General features: G+C 52.4%; 1 long non-coding RNA gene across 1 annotated transcript in view; it reads left to right on the top strand.

The window, feature by feature from the left end:
• The window catches only part of LOC136342092 (uncharacterized), a 31,943-nt gene extending 19,829 nt beyond the window's left edge, over positions 1-12,114 (top strand). Inside the window, exon 3 of the long non-coding RNA XR_010732596.1 lies at positions 11,750-12,114. This is a non-coding gene — a long non-coding RNA (uncharacterized lncRNA). The remainder of the gene's footprint in view (positions 1-11,749) is intronic.
• Positions 12,115-17,110: the final 4,996 nt, after the last annotated feature.

Below are 17,110 nucleotides of genomic sequence, written 5' to 3'. Positions count from 1 at the left end.
CGTGCGCATTTGTCCCGCCAAAGCGTGTCCCGGATTTCACGTCCGTGTCCCAAACAGGTTTTGAAATATAATTTTTTTTTAATGAAAACTTAAACACCCTGTATCTTGGAATCGAAGCGATTTCGGACTCAAGTTTATTCCTTCCAAATATTTCCATTCCATGTTTATGAAACACCCTGTATGCGCGTTTTCGACTACCAGCATGCTGGTACCTTTGCCGAGCGCCCACCGCCCCCCGAGGTGGCTGCATGATGACCTGTTACGCCCTGTATTTCCATGTGCACCCCCCTCACACGTCAGCTCGCAGCACCTTATACGGGATGTGTCACGTCCTCGTGGAGACATTTCGGGGCCCGATGGTACTCGGCAACAGAAAAAATTGCTGATAAACCCCCGGTCAGAGGCGCGCACCCGCCGACATACCGGGTGGCCAAGTTTCGAATTTTCTCGCCTGTTTCGCGTTTTTGCCCGCGCGTCCTTTGGGTTAACGTTAGTGTTTGAAGATACCCTGAAGTAATGCTTAATGGCGGTTTCGGGGCGGCAGAGCGGGGGTGGTTTTAGTGGGTAGGCGGGCGACTTCGGCCATTCCGGAAGCTCGAATCCCACACTACCTGGCCCCAACCACAACCTGGGTCAGGTGTCTTTAGAAGATTTCCACCTCCTCACAAAAAAAAAAAAAAAATTAAGTTAGTGCAACTCTGGGCCAACTTTAGTCGTCGGAGTTAATGCAAACCGCCAGAATAAAATTATGGGCGTCCCGGTACCTTCCCCTCGTTTTACCCAGTACCGCTCCCCCCGGTGAAAACCCGCGTGACGACCCGTCACCCCCTGCGGATGGCAGCAGTTGCGGGTGCGGGTAAACCGCCGGCGGTTGACCGTCACCCCCTGTGCATGGTTGTAGTTGCGGGTGCGGGTAAACCGCCGGCGGTTGACCGTCACTCCCTGCGGATGGCAGCAATTGCAGATGCGGGTAAACCGCCGGCGGTTGACCGCCACCCCCTGTGGATGACAGCAGTTGCGGGTGCGGATAAACCGCCGGCGGTTGACGCGCCAGCGGTCATGTGCGGGCGACACGTCCTTCCCTCTTGTGAGTGGTCGCTCGTCCGTTCCGAGCCGGTTGGTTCGTCGGCGGTTTCGGGCCGGACGCGGCCGCGAGCCGCCCCTGGCGGGCTCCCCCCGACTTTCGGGAAAATAAAAACTCCAAGATGTTATCCGGTTTCGTTGAAAAACCCTGGAGATTTGCCTTTCATTAGGCCTTAGCGAGAAGCTGGGGGGCGGCCGTGTCTCCAGACTGCCGCAAAATAAATAACCCGGTCTCGAAAGGTGGCGGGGAGAAACGGCGGGGGAGCGGGGGGACGGGGCGGCCGGCGGGGGAGAAGCGGCACGGGAAAATTAAGTTATCCGGTAACGAAGCCCCAGTTATTCCACTCAAGAGCAATATTAAATATTTTTGTGTTTGCTTCTTTCTCCGGACAATATTTAAATAAGCTCCTTTATCCGCGTATTTGCGTAACGAGATTCCCCGCGCCGCGCACCGGGGGAAAGATTGTCATTCGGGGCTCTTTTCAGAGCCTCATTAGCATTTACATTAGAGTTTAAAGGGCTTAAAAGTGCGCGCACCCCTTCACTTTAAGGTAATTGATCGCGTGATCCCGTGCTCGGCTTATTTGCACTCCAAACGGATGGAGTTTATAGTTTATCGATCCTCCTTTTGTCTCCGGATTATCTTCGGCTCGTCAATAGATTCGCCTGTTTCGATGGCTTTTAGCAAATTGGAACGGCCCGTAGGGGGCCGCCCCGCTCGCCGGGACGACCTTGAGCGGTGCGGTCGCGAGGACCATCTTCGAAAGGGTCTCGCCGGGGACGGGTCAGGTGTCGCGCCTCGGCCGCCCCGGAACCGTGCCGCCGGGGACGACTGCAAGGTCCCGAGAACCCACCTCGAACGGGCGACCTCCGGGAGCGCCGCGATTCACGGCGAGCACTTGAGATTTTTCTCCCGGAGGGGCACGAGGGTCGGGGAGAGCGACAAGGCTCGAGGAGGGCGGCGAGGCTCGATGGGAGCGACGAGGCGCGAGGGGAGCGACGAGGCTAGAGGAGAGCGGAGAGTCTCGAGGAGAGCGACGAGTCTCGAGGAGAGCGACGAGTCTCGAGGAGAGAAGAGGCTCGAGGAGAGAGACAAGGCTCAAGTGAGCAACGAGACTCGAGGAGAGAGAAGAGGCTCGAGGAGGGCGACAAGGCTTGGGGACGAGACGAGGCTCGAGGAGAGAGACATGGCTCGGGGAGAGAGACGAGGCTTGAGGAGAGAGACAAGGTTCGGAGAGAGCGACAAGGCTCAAGGAAAGGGAAGAGGCTCGGGGAGAGCGACAAAACTCGAGGAGAGCGACGAGTCACGAGGATAGCGACGAGTCTCGAGGATAGCGACGAGGACCGAGGAGAGCGAGGAGGACAGAGGAGAGCGACGAGGACAGGGGAGAGCGACGAGGATCGAGGAGAGCGACGAGGATCGAGGATATCGTCGAGGGTTGAGGAGAGCGACGAGGCTCGAGGAGAGAGACGTGGCTTGAGGAGATAGACAAAGCTCGGGGACCGACAAGGTTCGGAGAGAGCGACAAGTCTCGAGGAGAGCGACGAGGCTCGAGGAGAGAGATGAGGCGCGAGGAGAGCGACGATGCTCGGAGAACTGTGCCGCGAGGTGCTGGAAAGTCCGTTCAGCGGTCGTTGCGGCCGAGGTACCTCTTCTGGCCCCTCTCGGGAGACTGCGCTATCCATTTCGTCGACGCGGATGGGGCACGCAACGGAGCTTTCCCCCCGGGCAAAGCGACCCGACCACCGGTCCGGTCTCAATCTGTCGACGTTTCGTAGACGCGGTGCCCTTCGATCCCGGCGAAGCCGGGCGGCGCCACGCAACACCCCACGGGTGGCCTGGGATGGCACCTTCCCGTCGAGCTATATTGACACCACCCGGACAGCTCGGGACGAAGCCCCGGACAGGCACATTTGCAGGTTTTTTCTGACGTTTCGCCCAAAACCATTTTACGGTCAAGTCGCCTCGCGGGGCGAAATCGCGCGGCTCCCTCCGCCGACGACTCGTCACAGCTCATTCGTCAGCGCTCCCTCGGAACTTCCGCCGTGCGATCCTGGAGCGAGGCAGAGCTGCTCGGAGGCGACGCGCGGATCTCGGTGGGCGCGCGCGCGCGCGCGCGCGGGGACTCGCGGTTTCGGGAAAATCGCGATTCCTCGCGGGCAGCCGCCGCCGCCGGTCCTCCGAGCGAGCCGACGGCGCCCCAGAAGACGCGCTCGCAGCGCTTCGGCGTGCGTCCTCCGCTCGCGGGTTCCCAGGGACCCAATTAAAAGGTTTAAATGCGGAAAATTACATCCGTCTAATGCCGAGGCGAAAAAGGAGAAGACGAATCGACGAGACGACCGAAACGGGCCCCGGCCCGGGCACTCGGAAAGCGGCTCATTACCGCACCGTAAATTTTTAATTACGTTTTTGTTTTCGAATCACCCATAAAATAAAACATAATTTTCCCTCTTCAAAAATTATTAAAAGAAATTAGTTCGCGCTAATTCATTCGGCAATCTGTCATGACCGCGGACGACTAATTTAAATGCCAAAGGATGAGTTATGCGAGCAGGTAGAAAGAAATCGCTTTCCAGAGGCGTAGCGGACCCGTTTTTCTCCCTCCGCGTCGCGCGTCCCGGCCGAGACGTATCAATTCCCGGGGACGGGGCGCAATTAGGGCGACACAAAAGACACTTGACGGGTCTTCGGCTCGTTAGCCGGGCAAACAAAGAGGGCGCGCGTGGCGGCCACCCTCTAGCGGCCCGGTTTTTAATTAAAAAACCGTCTTCGGCCAGCTCTAAAACAAACCCCATTTCCATTGTCGGGCACCGTCGACAACTGTTTTAAAATCGCCCCCTGCCTCGCCCCTCGCGATAACTGTAATTCTGGTTTATAATTTGAAAAGCTTTTGAACCGAACCCGGTCTTAAAAGGAAAAAAAAAAAAAACGTGTAATCCGCAGGGGCGGGGTAATTTCGTTAAAAGTGAGCGAGGTTCCTCGGCCTTTGATGTCCCACATGGGCCGTTTGAGGGGTGTAATCTGGTTATTGATCTGGGCTATTTCTGGGGCTTATTCAAAGCCGTTAAACCGAAATTGAATTTTCTCGGATTTGGGGGCCCCGAACGTTTTTCCCGATGCAATTGGCGCGAAATCAAATAGGTTCGCAGCCATTTTACCGATCGTACTGGCTCTAGTACAACTCTCGACGACGCCGTCCGGCGCCGCGGGCGCGCCTCCCCGTCGCGAATAACTTCGAAAGCGCCTAGCGGGTGCGCGAGCCGCATTGACTTTAGTACAATTTTACCGGCCGCCGCTTAGAGCCTCAAACGTCGCATTTCCGCATGCAAACGACGTTTGAGGCAAACTCGGGAACTGCGCCATCTTCGGCTCTCGCCCGGCATCGCGAGGACCTCCCCCTCCCGCCATCACCTCCCGAGTCTTAGGGCCCCTCATCAGCCCTCTTAATTACACGAAGCTAATTTAAAGTAGGGTCTTATCCTCTCGGATTATTTTACCGAAAACAACAACAATGAGGCACGGGCGACTTTTAACGAACGGCACGTGTCCCCAATGGACACGCGGCCCTCCACTTAGGCTATAAAATAACCTTTTTAAGTCGTTATCTGGAGGAGGAGTTGGAGGAGGAGGACGGTTTTTTTTCGCGCGGGGTCTGTTACGGTACAAAGTAAATGGGATCACGTGGCCGTGAAAGCTATTTCGGACGAGGGAAGGAATGTCTCAATAACCCCTGCTAATCGTGAGAAAACCCCATGGAATTCGGGCTCATCGCGTTAATACCACTTATGCATTCAAAGCAGAGCGAAATCGTCCAAAAATTACACATTGTCCCTGATTACTTTTGATGTTTTAACTGTGTCGGAGCACGCGAAGCAAATATTTGAGAGGGTACATGCGACCAAGTCTGGCAAGCGCGGAGGCCAGGCCCATTTCTCCGCTTCATATTTCGGTCATTTCTTTTCGTTCCACGGGATGTAAAACAGTTTTTTGTTTTCGGTTTTTGTTCGGGCCTCCTCTCCTTAATTTAAATAACATTAAATGTGGTCCGCGGCGGCTTTCCGAATTGTACTGAAATCAGGGCAACTTTTACGCGTGAGTCATCTGGGGCCCCAAACGTATCTCCGTAACGTCAGCGGCACATAAAATTGTTTCAGGCGAGCCTTACGCACTGCCACGGATTGCGCCAACTTTAGTACAATTTTTTAGCTTTCATCGGTGCCCCCTCTCGTTACTTGAACAACGTTAAATTTCGTCCGCAGCGACGTTCAGAATTGCCCTAAAATCGGGGCAACTTCGACGCGAGCCCTTTGGGGCCCCGGACGTGCCCCCCGTGACGACAGTAGCGCGTACAATTGTTCCTAGCGAGTTTCACGTACTACCACGAATTGTACTAACTTCAGTACAATTTTTCAGCCTTCATTTGGGATTCCGATTGAGTTTGGTCAGCGAAAACACGGCCGAAACTTCGTTTCCGGCAAGTTCGCGAATTGTACTAATTGCAGCGACATTCTTCCGAGACCTACTTGGAACCCCGAAAGAGCTTCTGTAACGTCCGAGCGTGATTCCGGCCGCCGTTTTCGGTCAGCCCCGCTTGGAATTTCGGCCGTTTCCCCTAATTGCCCGCAGAATCTCCGGGCCGGTTTGTCACCGACATTCTCACGGGTCCTTCGATGCAATTTGGGGACACTTTACTCCTTCGCAAGGCCCTCAATTTGCTTCGTAATCGTGCAGAATTCGTCTTCGAGAATGTACAGGCACATGCTGCACGCGAGCTTGCTGCGAACACGCACCGCAGCAATAATTAGAAACCAAGAAATCGAGCCCCCCAACTGGGTTCAGAAATAGTACCGAGTCAGCTGCAGTTTCTCTAAGCCCTAGAAGAAGCAATCCGAGCAGTTTCGGAATTGTACTAATTTTAGTACAATTATTTCAAAAGCGTTTTTCTTTTAGAAAACGGACTTCCTTAGAGAAGGCGGCTCTGCCAAAAGGTGGAAAAATGTACCGACTGACCTTGGGGAGTACAACTTTCGTCATCGGGCATTTGCTACTTGCGGGCGCGCTCGGAACACGAACCGGCGCAATTAGGACCGGAGAAATCGAACCCCCACAGAAGAAATTGGTCTGCGCCAGATCTAATCAAAGATCTAATATCGCCCTTTGTGGTTTTTGGGTCACGTGAGCGGTGTCAACAGGGCACTTCAAAGGGCCGGTGCTCATCTCGGTCGCGTAAACACCCGCCACGCTCCGGTTTTATTAACTTTTCGTGTGCGTGTGAAGGGGGCTTTATTGGTGTCTGTCTCATCCGATGCACTGTCGCCCAAGTATTTTCGACGTGCCCACAGGCGTCTCGGGGACGAAATACCAATTGTACCTGCCCTTTTCAGTACAATTCGATTAGACGTTTTACTGGGGTTCCGCGGCCGCCATTGGCTCCGCCTCGACGGCTGGTCCAGCTTGAAATAAAAAAAGGAAAAAAACAAGATGAGTTTCCGGGATTTTTCGCAAATTGTCCTGGTCCCGGTACATCAGGCCTCGCCTTGTTTCCATCGTTTCGACTCGAAATCACATTGTGGGTTGAAAAGTGTCCCGGTTCGGAGTACTCCGAGTGGCTCACGCACGGTGCACGTCGCCCCGTGCAACGAGCGAGCAATTACCAGCGAAGAACAAAAGCGAATCGCAGCTCATAACAAATGTAGAAGCACGAAATCGTTTCGGGCCCCGGGGCGCTCGGGCCGGGGCTACGCCCACGTAGAGCGACGTAAGTATTGCACCTGCCGGACCGCTCGGAGCGCTCCGGGGCACACTGCCTATCTGGAATTTATATCGCCATTACGTCCGCCTCTAAGATTTTGCATGTTCCTCGATTTATTATTAAAACGTGTTGTACGATTGGCGCAGGCCCCCGGCGGTCGCCCTCGGCCCGGGAAATGCGCCCAATTTAAGTGGTTCTTCTATTGTACTGAGCGCAGTACAATCTGCGGGGGTCGCGGAGCGTTTTCCGCCCGAACGCCTGCGCGGATTGTACCGAAAATCGTACAGTTGCTCGCGCGCCAGGGCGCGTCCCGAAAGTTGGACGAACCATGTTTTTTCCTCAATTTCGATCTGAAATCGAACTTCGATCGAGTCGGGAATGTCGCCGAGAATTGCTCCGCGGCGAGTGTTGCGATCCCGGCGATTTTTTAGGGGCGGCCCGACCGACCATTGAGTCGCGGAGGCGCCGGAGGGACGTCGGCGGCGCCGTTTCCCGGCGGATCGCTCCAGAGGGAAATTGCGCCGAAGTACCGGTGCGATTCGAAAACGCACCAACGGCGATTTTTCTCTTTTTTTTTCTTTTACTTAAGGAATTTCACTCCGAGTGGATCTTGGGGGAAAAGCGCACTGCGCTGAGAGCGACGGGCAGGCTGATTTTTGACGCCGCCTCAACCGGGTCCATTCGCGGCGATTGTCGACGACAACGCGGTGACAGCATTTGACAGCTCCGAGCAGCCCTAGGCGACAGCTAGGCGAATTGTACTAGGGCCGGTACAATTGTTGAGAATGCATAGAATCAAACGGCAAACGGCGTCGGGCCGTTCACGCTATCCGATTCCGCGCGTAATCGGGGAGTAAAGTAGTTTCGGCCCAACGTCTTAATTGGATCAATTAACTGCCGCCGCGATTGGTCGATTTTAAATAATTATCTCTTAATTTGGGTGGCGTGATGAGTTGATGCCAGGGCCGGGCCCTGATTGCAGTAATTCCGCGCAATTAGCCCTCGATTCGTGTTATTTGGCCCATCGAGGGATTGTAATTACCGCGCTTTCGACGCCATTAATCAGCCCTACATGTTCGCCAACCACCTGGCAAATCGACTTCCTCCTCCTCATCCTCCTCTTTGTGGTACGTTTCTCTGTCGCGTCGCATTGTTTGCCAGAGTACCGTGGACGTCGATAAATCCTTGTCCGATTTAATTATCGCGATGGCCCGCAACCGGGACGGGACGGGGGGAAAAAAAGAAGAGCGGAGAAGAGCAACAGGTAATCGCGTGAAACAACCTAATCAATCAAACGCCCGAACGTACCAAATCCCGAGATGATCGGAACCATCTATCACATTTTGTCAAGAAAATTGGACCGTTTCCATTACGGCGTTTTTTGGGGTTTTAATGCGCGCGATGATTTAAGGCCGACCCTCCGATTATTATTGCCCATTTTTTTCCGTGGCCATAAAGCGAGCTCGCACAGAAAGGAAAAAGTGCCATTTTACATCTCCCAAGGAAAAGAAACGCTGATGCGTTAGCCATATGACGTCCTTAGGGCATTACGCGCAGTGGCGCCTCGCTCGGAGAGACGTCGCTCGTCCCGCACCCCCGCGCGCCCCACGCCCGGTCGTACCTCGCAGCACTCGCACCTCGATTGGAAAATATTTGAGGAGCCCTCGGTCGGCACCCGTCCCCGGAGCGGTCGGGTGCCGGCGAGGAGTGCTCCTCCGAGCAGGCACCTCTCGCCACGGGAGCGGGTGCGGATACGCCACTGCGTGTGGGTAAGTATACACTCACGAGATTTCCAAGACGGTCGAAACTATGTTCGCAGGACGGTTTTTTGTTCCGCAGGAGCAGATGGGGGCGCCTCGGGGTGAGATTCTTGTGTTGCGCTAGGGAGGCGCTCCGGCTGCGGTTAGGCTCGAATTTATTTTTGCAGTGATTGCATATTACGTGGGGGATAATTTCGGGTGTATGCGGGCCCTGCCGTGGACCCCGAAGCTGAACAAATGTCCCTCGACGTTTTTCTCGTGTTTTCTCTCTCTCTCTCTCTCTCTCTCTCTCTCTATCTTCCTCTTTTTTTTTTTTTTTTCTTAGTGTCCTTTTCGGTCAATCGCAATCGATCGTCCGAAATCACGTGCGACGCCCGGCGGACACCGCGCGCAACAATGGGAAGCGGCGCTCTCCTCTCCGACACCCGCGTCACTCGTCCGAATTCGTTCTCGCAAGTTTTCGAGTTCGATTTGCCCGAAAACGCGCGTTAGGATTGTTTGCCGCCCCTCCGGAGGTCCGATCCGGGTTGCAACGGCGCGCTTACTCTCGCCTCCTCCTCAATTGGGATCAGGCGGAGGTTGCACGGTGGCCACGTCCCGTCTCTGGACACTTTCCTGGTCGTTGAACGGCGCTGGAAACGAGGTTCGAGTTGCGGAGGGAGGATCATGATGCGTCGGGTGGCGCCGCTCTCGGCGCAGGCGCTTTGCCGGTCGCACCGAAGCGATTATCGTGCGTATGCGCGTGTTTTTATTTAATCGCACCTGAAGGCATTTTTCGAACTCGCCCCGGTCGCAACTCGTTCTCCGAGGATTCGTAACTCGTACGTCTCAATTTATTGTGATCTCCCGGGGTGCTTCGCGGTTCCACGGAAGCCACAACACGTCGGAGCCCTCCTGCGAGCCCCGCTGGGGCCCCCTCCCGAGCGCATCGCATCGATTTGCGCCCCGGGGGTCCAGCAAGCCTCCGCGAGACCGTCAAAAGTGAAAACTGAAAACTCTCCCCCGTCATCATCCCTAAACGCATCCTTATCTCTGCAGCATCGCGACCCCATGTCGTGCTAGTTTACGTATTAATTCCACGGTTAATTAGGCAGGAAGGGGGGGGGACACCCATCGGGGGACAATTTCAAGCCCATTTAGCCACCCCATGGACAATTACGATGCAATTTAGATCTCTATCTGTCAAGGCCCTTTGCAGAGAAGCGCCTTCTAATCGACGAAACGAGAAATAAGTTTGATGTTTTATTGTTTTTTTTTTCGTCGCTGCTCACGAATCACGATTAAAGATGGCTCTGGGTGTCCTCAGTAAGCTGTCAAATTGGCATTGTCGTATGAAGTAAAGCGGGGGCGCAGGTAGCTCGGGTGTGGAGCCACCGGTGGCGTTTCACGCGAAATCCGCTCTCTTTTTTGGGTTTGTTTAGACCGCGGGGGGGTCGTTTGGGGGGCGTGACAGCGCACTTTCAATTACTAACGATCATTGTCTGATGTTGTATTTAATCTCGGACGCTTTCGCACTTGCGTAGATCGAAGTCGGACGCAGATTAAATGCCCCTCTGGACTTGTCTACGAATACCCGGCATCATCACTCACCTTTATTGACCGACCGCACAACAAAAACCTCTCGAAACCATAATTACCCGGCTTTAAAGATCGTTTTTCCGATCTCTATGGAGTTATAATGCCACGTTCTACTCCTACGTGGGGCCAGGGGCCGCTTGATGAATGTTACGTAATTAAATAGTACTGCAGCCGATGGGAGATTTCGCGCAAAAATGTCTACTTTGTCTACGCAGGATCGTCGATTGCAGCGACACGTGTCACCCGTTGTTGGTGCAATTTCGGGCCGCGGACATCGCGAGCGAAAGTTTTGATAATGACGCGTCATCGAGAGTATGACGGCAAAACCTCCCGGCGCGTTGTGTTTAATTACAGGGTGAGCGCGATCGCGCAAGCCATAATTATCAGATTAGGCAGAGTAAAGCACGACGCCATTAAATTATATACAGGGCGGTCTGAATTCGTCTGAAAGGGTTTTTTGCCGTGTGATGGATGGGAACGTTGGAAGGAGGGTGGTCTGGTCGCAGGTGCCCCGAAACAGGTACGATTTGCGCGCAAATCGAATTCCACGCTTGTCGAATGCCGAAATTGCCCACGTCTTGTGCTTATTTTTTGCTTTTAAAGCAAACATTGTGCGTTCTAAATCCCCCTGAGAATCGGCTACCTGCACACTCGTCCTATTTAGCTCCACTTGTCTTTCTACACAGCGTTAAGTTCATCAAAGGAGGAATTTTAATAGAGGGACCTTAATCGATTCTGCCATCAAGTAAGGCACAAAATTATTGCCTAACGAAATTATGAAAGCAATTATTCGGAATGCGCTCGCGGTGGATGGGAGACCAATCGCATTTGTTGCGCATCACCTGCGCGGCACGCAGGGCCTGAACGGTTTTTTCTCTCCCTTGAAAAAAGATCCAATTTTCGGCTAATGTACATGAAATGTCGCATTGTCCCTTGAGTCCTAACATCTAGACGCCGAGAGGAAGCGTTTTGTCGGTGCTCGCAGACTGTTCCATACCGAGTGCTCGTTGTCCCCTTAGAGTGTACCCAATCGATTTCGTTAGGCATATGGACGATTTGCATGCAATTTCCATATCAGCCGGTTATTATTCCGCATAATAGCCGTGTCTAATGTTGCGTCTTTTGGGAGCGATAGTTAGACGTCCGAGGGTGCCCCCGCCGTATTCGAATTCGATATTACATACTTCGAGCCCAATTAAGATAGTGTCAATCAAAATGTTGTTTTAAGAAATAATTGTTTGTCGTATATGCAGAATCGGGGCTGCACGCACACGCAAATCCCCCCCTCCAGCGACGTGAAAGTATAATTGTGGTACCACCGGTGCGGCCTGCACAATAGACGCAACAATTTGTTATTACTTAGCACGGCTGTTATTACCGGGATCGAGGAAGTAGTACCGGAGCCCCGCCATTGGCCGGGGCCCGCAATGTGCGCCCCGGGCTTCCTGCGAATCTGCCGCGCTCTTTTGATTTAGGTACTTGCTTATTACATGCAGAGTTGTTTCGCGTTAGTTGGCGGCAACGAAAGACAATGTCAAAATGGTAATTTGATGGTCTGTTTTCTCGTTTTTTCAGATGAAATGCACCTTCGAATGGCACCTGACCCCGTAGCGGTGAGCTGACTGGCATTACGGAGCGGCATCGTTGATTACCACCACTGGCGAGCGAGTCGCCTAAACCCAAACTGACGTTCCGAGTAAAAAACACGTAAATGGACCAGAACAGCATAGCGCCCCGGACGACCCGTTACCCAACCCACCTAACTAATTACTATACGAACGCAGACACATGAGCAGAATAACCGAAAAACTACCACAACTGCAGAAGAGATGGATGGACCGTGCGGTGGGAACGCTCCAGACGAGTTCGAGTTGCTACAACGTTTAGTCCAAGTTAAGGATTTGTATAATTATTAAGTTAATGTAATTAATTTAATTAAACAAATACTTACATGTTTTGTGTCTGTTTGACTCCTTCCCGATGATAGATCTTGATTCGGCCTTCCAAAATCCATTTCGGTATCAGAAACTCAGGAGCGCGGCGAGGTAAATTTTACCCCTGGTGGTTCTACAAAATGCGTAAAGAGTTAAATTTACCTCTTCGCCGGGACTTCTGTGTCCCTGATACGAAATGTCAAATTTCGTCATGCGAATGCGGGAAATTGATTCGCGTTCGCGTTCGAAATTTAACGCTCCGTATCAGAAGCACAGAAGTACCAGAAGGTGTAATTGACATTTTTTCAAAGCGAAAAACTGTATATTTTGAGCAAACGAAGCTTGAAAACTGTTACGTTAATTACCAAACGTTACTGTCACAAAAATCGACGAATTGCACTAAACAGTGTCACGTGACGTTCATAGCTCTGCCTGTCAAAAAGCACTTGGACAGAAACAATTGGATTTCTTAACAATTTCCACGTTTTCTGGAGTCGCACTGTCCCGCAATTGGGGGAAACGTGCATTGCACCTACTTGGCCGAATGAATCCCTAACTGGAACTAACCGGAGCTAACCTGAAAATTTTCATAGAGTTTAAAAATTACACGATACGTAATGAGCTGTTGGGTGTATTTACATCGTTTCTCGCATCTGTACATTGTGTTCATAATTGTATACAGGCTGTCGAGAAAAGACGCGGCGATATTCAGGGAGGCGATTTCTCAGATCATTTCATGAAAAAAGTTCCTTAAACTCAGGTCCGAAAGTTTGTTATTCCCAGGATACAGGGTGATGATTCTTTTTTAATCGCGGTTTTTGGAAAATCCTTCGACCGATTTTCTTTTGATTTTTGGTAGTAGTAAGAGGCTCGTTCGACCGTGGCTAGATTAAAATTCTGAAGCCCACCAAATTCATCGACAAAAGGGCGCGCATCACCGACTTTCGTTTAATTTCGACATTTTTTCGAGACGAAAAACACGACTTTTCTGCTTCTCGAATTTTCGCCGCATCTCGCTTCGTTTACGAGATAAAAACAACAAAAACCGTTTCGCTGCACGTACGCTCGTCGCGCAGAGGCATTTTCAAAAAATTCACGGGTTTATTCCCTTATTCCCTAAGAACGTTGCGTGCTTCGATGGTCTTTGAAAAGTTTTAAAAAAGTCGCTCAAGAGATGTTCGGATTAAGCTTTAAAAACTGTTATTCGAAGAAGAAATGCATCTCGGAAGCGACCCGTTTCGGGATCTGCGTTTTACAAGGACTTTGTTCTCACGAAATGGCCCGAGCGGGCACCCCCTTAGAGATATTCAAGTAAACCCGTTAGATACCCTGTATACACCACCCGGTTGAGGTGAGGTGCGGCTGCCGTTCTTGGACTTCGTCTACTCTAGGTCCGGCGAATCCAGGCGTTAATTAGCGACTGAAGACATTGGCATTGCTGGACGGCGCGCCGCTTCGGCAAGCCCAGAGCAAGTCGGACGGAGCCGTGTCCCGCTCTCGGTCCTCTGGAAAAAAAGCGAGACACATTAGACGGACATGGGCAAAACTTGATATTACTGGAAAAATAGTGCCGGAGGCCTGAGGCAGGCACGGTGAAAGTCGTTCGGGCACACACACACACAAAGACGTTTTCTGATCAACCCGAGAGAAACTAGATGCGAAGGAAACTGGCCTCTCCTTCTCTTAAAAATTAGATACCTCGTGATTTATTCGACCCTTTGGAAGTTAATAGCGACGGGCCACAAAATCTAGCCGAGCTCATTTTTTACGGCCGTTGTGTGCGAGACCAAAAACGCTGATTTAATAGCTATCATTAATCCCTTTTCAGTCGAAACGCGGTCTATACCTGCCCTACGCGATTTATTATAATTCCAGCTCCACCGAATTATCTTTATTTATAGCCACGATCGTTTTAATTGGTTTCCCATCATCGTAATGCGAGGACAGAAGAGGCTCGCGTGCTGGGAGCAGTCATTAGGGTGCCGCCCCCGCCGCACACATTTCCATACCTGATTAGAGGTGCCCCCAAAACTGGGGTACCAATCGGCGACGGTACCGCCGCCGCACGGAACGACGCTCCGACGTCCCGGCGACGGCCTCCGTTCCTGGACGCGACCCCCTCGTCGCAACTGTCACCTTCGACTTTGACGACGTCTCCACGTCGACAACGTAAACAATTGATCGTCATGCAAGATATCGCCGCAAATTTGGCGGGACGACGCGCCGTTGTTTGGCGAAGGGAAGTTGCAGCGGCCCTCCGCCCTTTCAAATTTGACAGAATAAAAAAGTCGTAACAAGAGAAATCAATCAGGATTTGCAGGGTGCAGAAAACGCACCGGTCCGTTCCTTTTGAAACGCGCAAACATCCTCGGGCGACAGGGAACTGGGATTCGATTTTTTACCACCCCGAAACTGATGCACCGTAGGTTGATTAAAGGGGGCAGGGCGGTGCGGCTCGAACATGAGCTCAGAACAGGTAGTTCGGTCGCTAAATAACTCCACTACCGGTTAATTAACGCCTCGGCCAGGGGGGGGCGGCACAATTTGGCACTTTTGACTCCATCAGCTCCGTGTCACTCTCCGAGGGTCAAGTCGGATGGGCGGGGCGGCCTTTGTCCGCAACTGATCCGTCCTCGCTGTGCTGTAAACATGAATATTATATTTCTCAAGGAAAGATAATGAGGGAGAGAGAGAGGAAGAGAGAGAGAGAGAGAGACGAAGAGGGAGATGGATACATATGGAGAGCAGCGGCCAAAACAAAAGGAAAAAGGTCCGGGTCGGGACCATTTGAATCGCGCTCTAACCTTTCATTAAGCCCTCAACGTATGTGTTTAACGTTTTCCCCAAATTTGTGGGCGAAATTATAAATAACGGGCATTGATGGGGGGTCATTAAGGCGCATTCGTGGAATATTTGGGGGTCGTTCCGCTGGTTTCACACGTTTTTTCGACCGACCATCGTAACACCTACGTTATTATCTTCCTAAAGACACTAGAAAAACTGTACTGACAGAGGACGGGATTAATTCGTTATTAAACGGGCGTGCACAATGGCATTTATCACGACAGGCATAGGCATAGGCGTTCCTCGAGCGGGGAATTCTCGCAAGGAAAGCGGGAAATGGGTGATTTTTTCTTTTTTTTTTTTTGGATTTTCGGCGGTGGCCATTTCGAGTCGAGCAACGTCGGGGGGCCGACACGGCCTTCCGTCGCGACGGCCCGTTCAATCGGCCCCGTTCCGGGGGCTCGGCGCGGTCGAGGCGAGGGGGCTAATTCGCATTGTCGTGCCCCGCGACAATTGTTGGCAAAACGGCAGTGTCACGTGACACCAAGGACCCTGCGGGGGGGCAGCGTTCGACCCGGCGCCGCAGCCGCTCCGGGCGGGCGATTTGCATCGAGTTAGCCGCACATATAAGGAACGTTCGCGAAATCGGGGCAAATCGACTTTTCGACTGAACGATTTTGATGGATTACGCCTCCTTCCCAACTGGAACGTCCGCATTTGTTCCTCCGCGCCAACAATTTCTGTGGAAAAATCAAAGGTCAAAGAGTCGAAAATCGGGGCCCCCTCATCATCAGATAGGAGAAAAGGCGTTCGGTACTGCCGCGATTAGCATAATGTTTTTTAAAAGAGCACCTTTCGTGACCACTGCGAACGAAATTATAACATTCGTCGAGGTGTGGGCGTGCAGAACCGTGCATACCTTGAGGACAAGAAACAGTTTAAAAAAGGATTAATGCGAAATTACGCTCTCGAATCCCTCAAGGCCCGTCAATGGGGGTTAAAACAACGTCACCCATCACCGTTCGAAATTTTCCCAGAAAAATTCCCCGCGTGGTCCCTCGGGCACCGCACGAAGGCCAGGAAATCTGGCAAATTCAAGACTGCGCGCTTGTTCCAGCACGGCAGTGCGGGGTCCGTGCGCACGCGTCCGTCAACCCCCAGGAACCTCTCTCGGGCACCGTTTACTCCTCTCTAAGGTGTCACCTCCTGGAGAGTGCGCGTGCGCCCCGACGAGTTCAGCGCGGAACTCAGAAAGCGGAAGAGCTAAAACTCGAACGCTAACGGGGGAGCATTTTGACCCCCGAGGAAGATCGTTCAGCGGAGAACCTCCGGTGCTCGAGGGGCTACTTGGAGTGTTTCGATCGGAGTCGATCAACGAACAATGGAGAACTTCGCCGAAGTGACGAGCTGTGGGGGATTTGACGGATCATGTCGAACCGCGCAAAAAGACCCCATTGGGGAAGGGGGGGGGCGAACTGGAACAAATGGGAAGATGCAAAGATGGGGCGGGAGGAAAAGCAGGAAGAAACGACTGACGTTTTTTTGGTTTTCGACAGCTGCCAAATGTCAATCGCACTTAACAGAATGTAACACCCTGATGCCGAGCTATAATCGGACGCCAGAGAGGCCGAAGCGAAGGCCCTACGAAATCGCCCGTAATGACTCATTATCGAGTCTTTTGCGGGAATTTATTCATATTTTTTTGCTGATATTTCTCGCTGAGACATAACCGAATTGGCGTTGCTGCCAAATGGCAATTCTATCGTAAAATTCAAGGAGAGCGAGCTAGTTTCTAGCGCGACGGTGCAGTGCCCAATTCCCCACGAATCCGCCACCCGTGTTGGTGTTCGGCATTTTTCACAAGACGTGTGATTGGAACCTCCAACATTTATTGGGGATGTCTCCATTGCTCCGGATACCCTCCGTTGCCGCTCGACGAATTCTCAGATGGATTTCAACAGGCAGCAACTGCCCTTCAGAGATCAGGCATGTATGCGTTAAAACGGGTTAAAGGCGACGTCCCACGTCGCGGGCAAAGCTGTTTCCAGCTGAAAACGACCATCGAATAATTTCGAATTGGGAAAGAGTCTTGCCGTAGGACGACAGGCCCGGGAGAGAAAATTCTGGTATGTTCCACTCGAACGACCAGCTTTCCTCCCGAGGAACGGCAACATGTAACCCACTACTCAAGAAGCCATATTGCGGACGCCCACGACAC

The sequence above is a fragment of the Euwallacea fornicatus genome, chromosome 11, assembly GCF_040115645.1.
Source record: "Euwallacea fornicatus isolate EFF26 chromosome 11, ASM4011564v1, whole genome shotgun sequence".
In the NCBI taxonomy this organism is placed as follows: Eukaryota; Metazoa; Arthropoda; class Insecta; order Coleoptera; family Curculionidae; genus Euwallacea; species Euwallacea fornicatus.
Note: the sequence above shows the minus strand (reverse complement) of the source record. Positions and strands in the feature narration are given on the sequence as shown.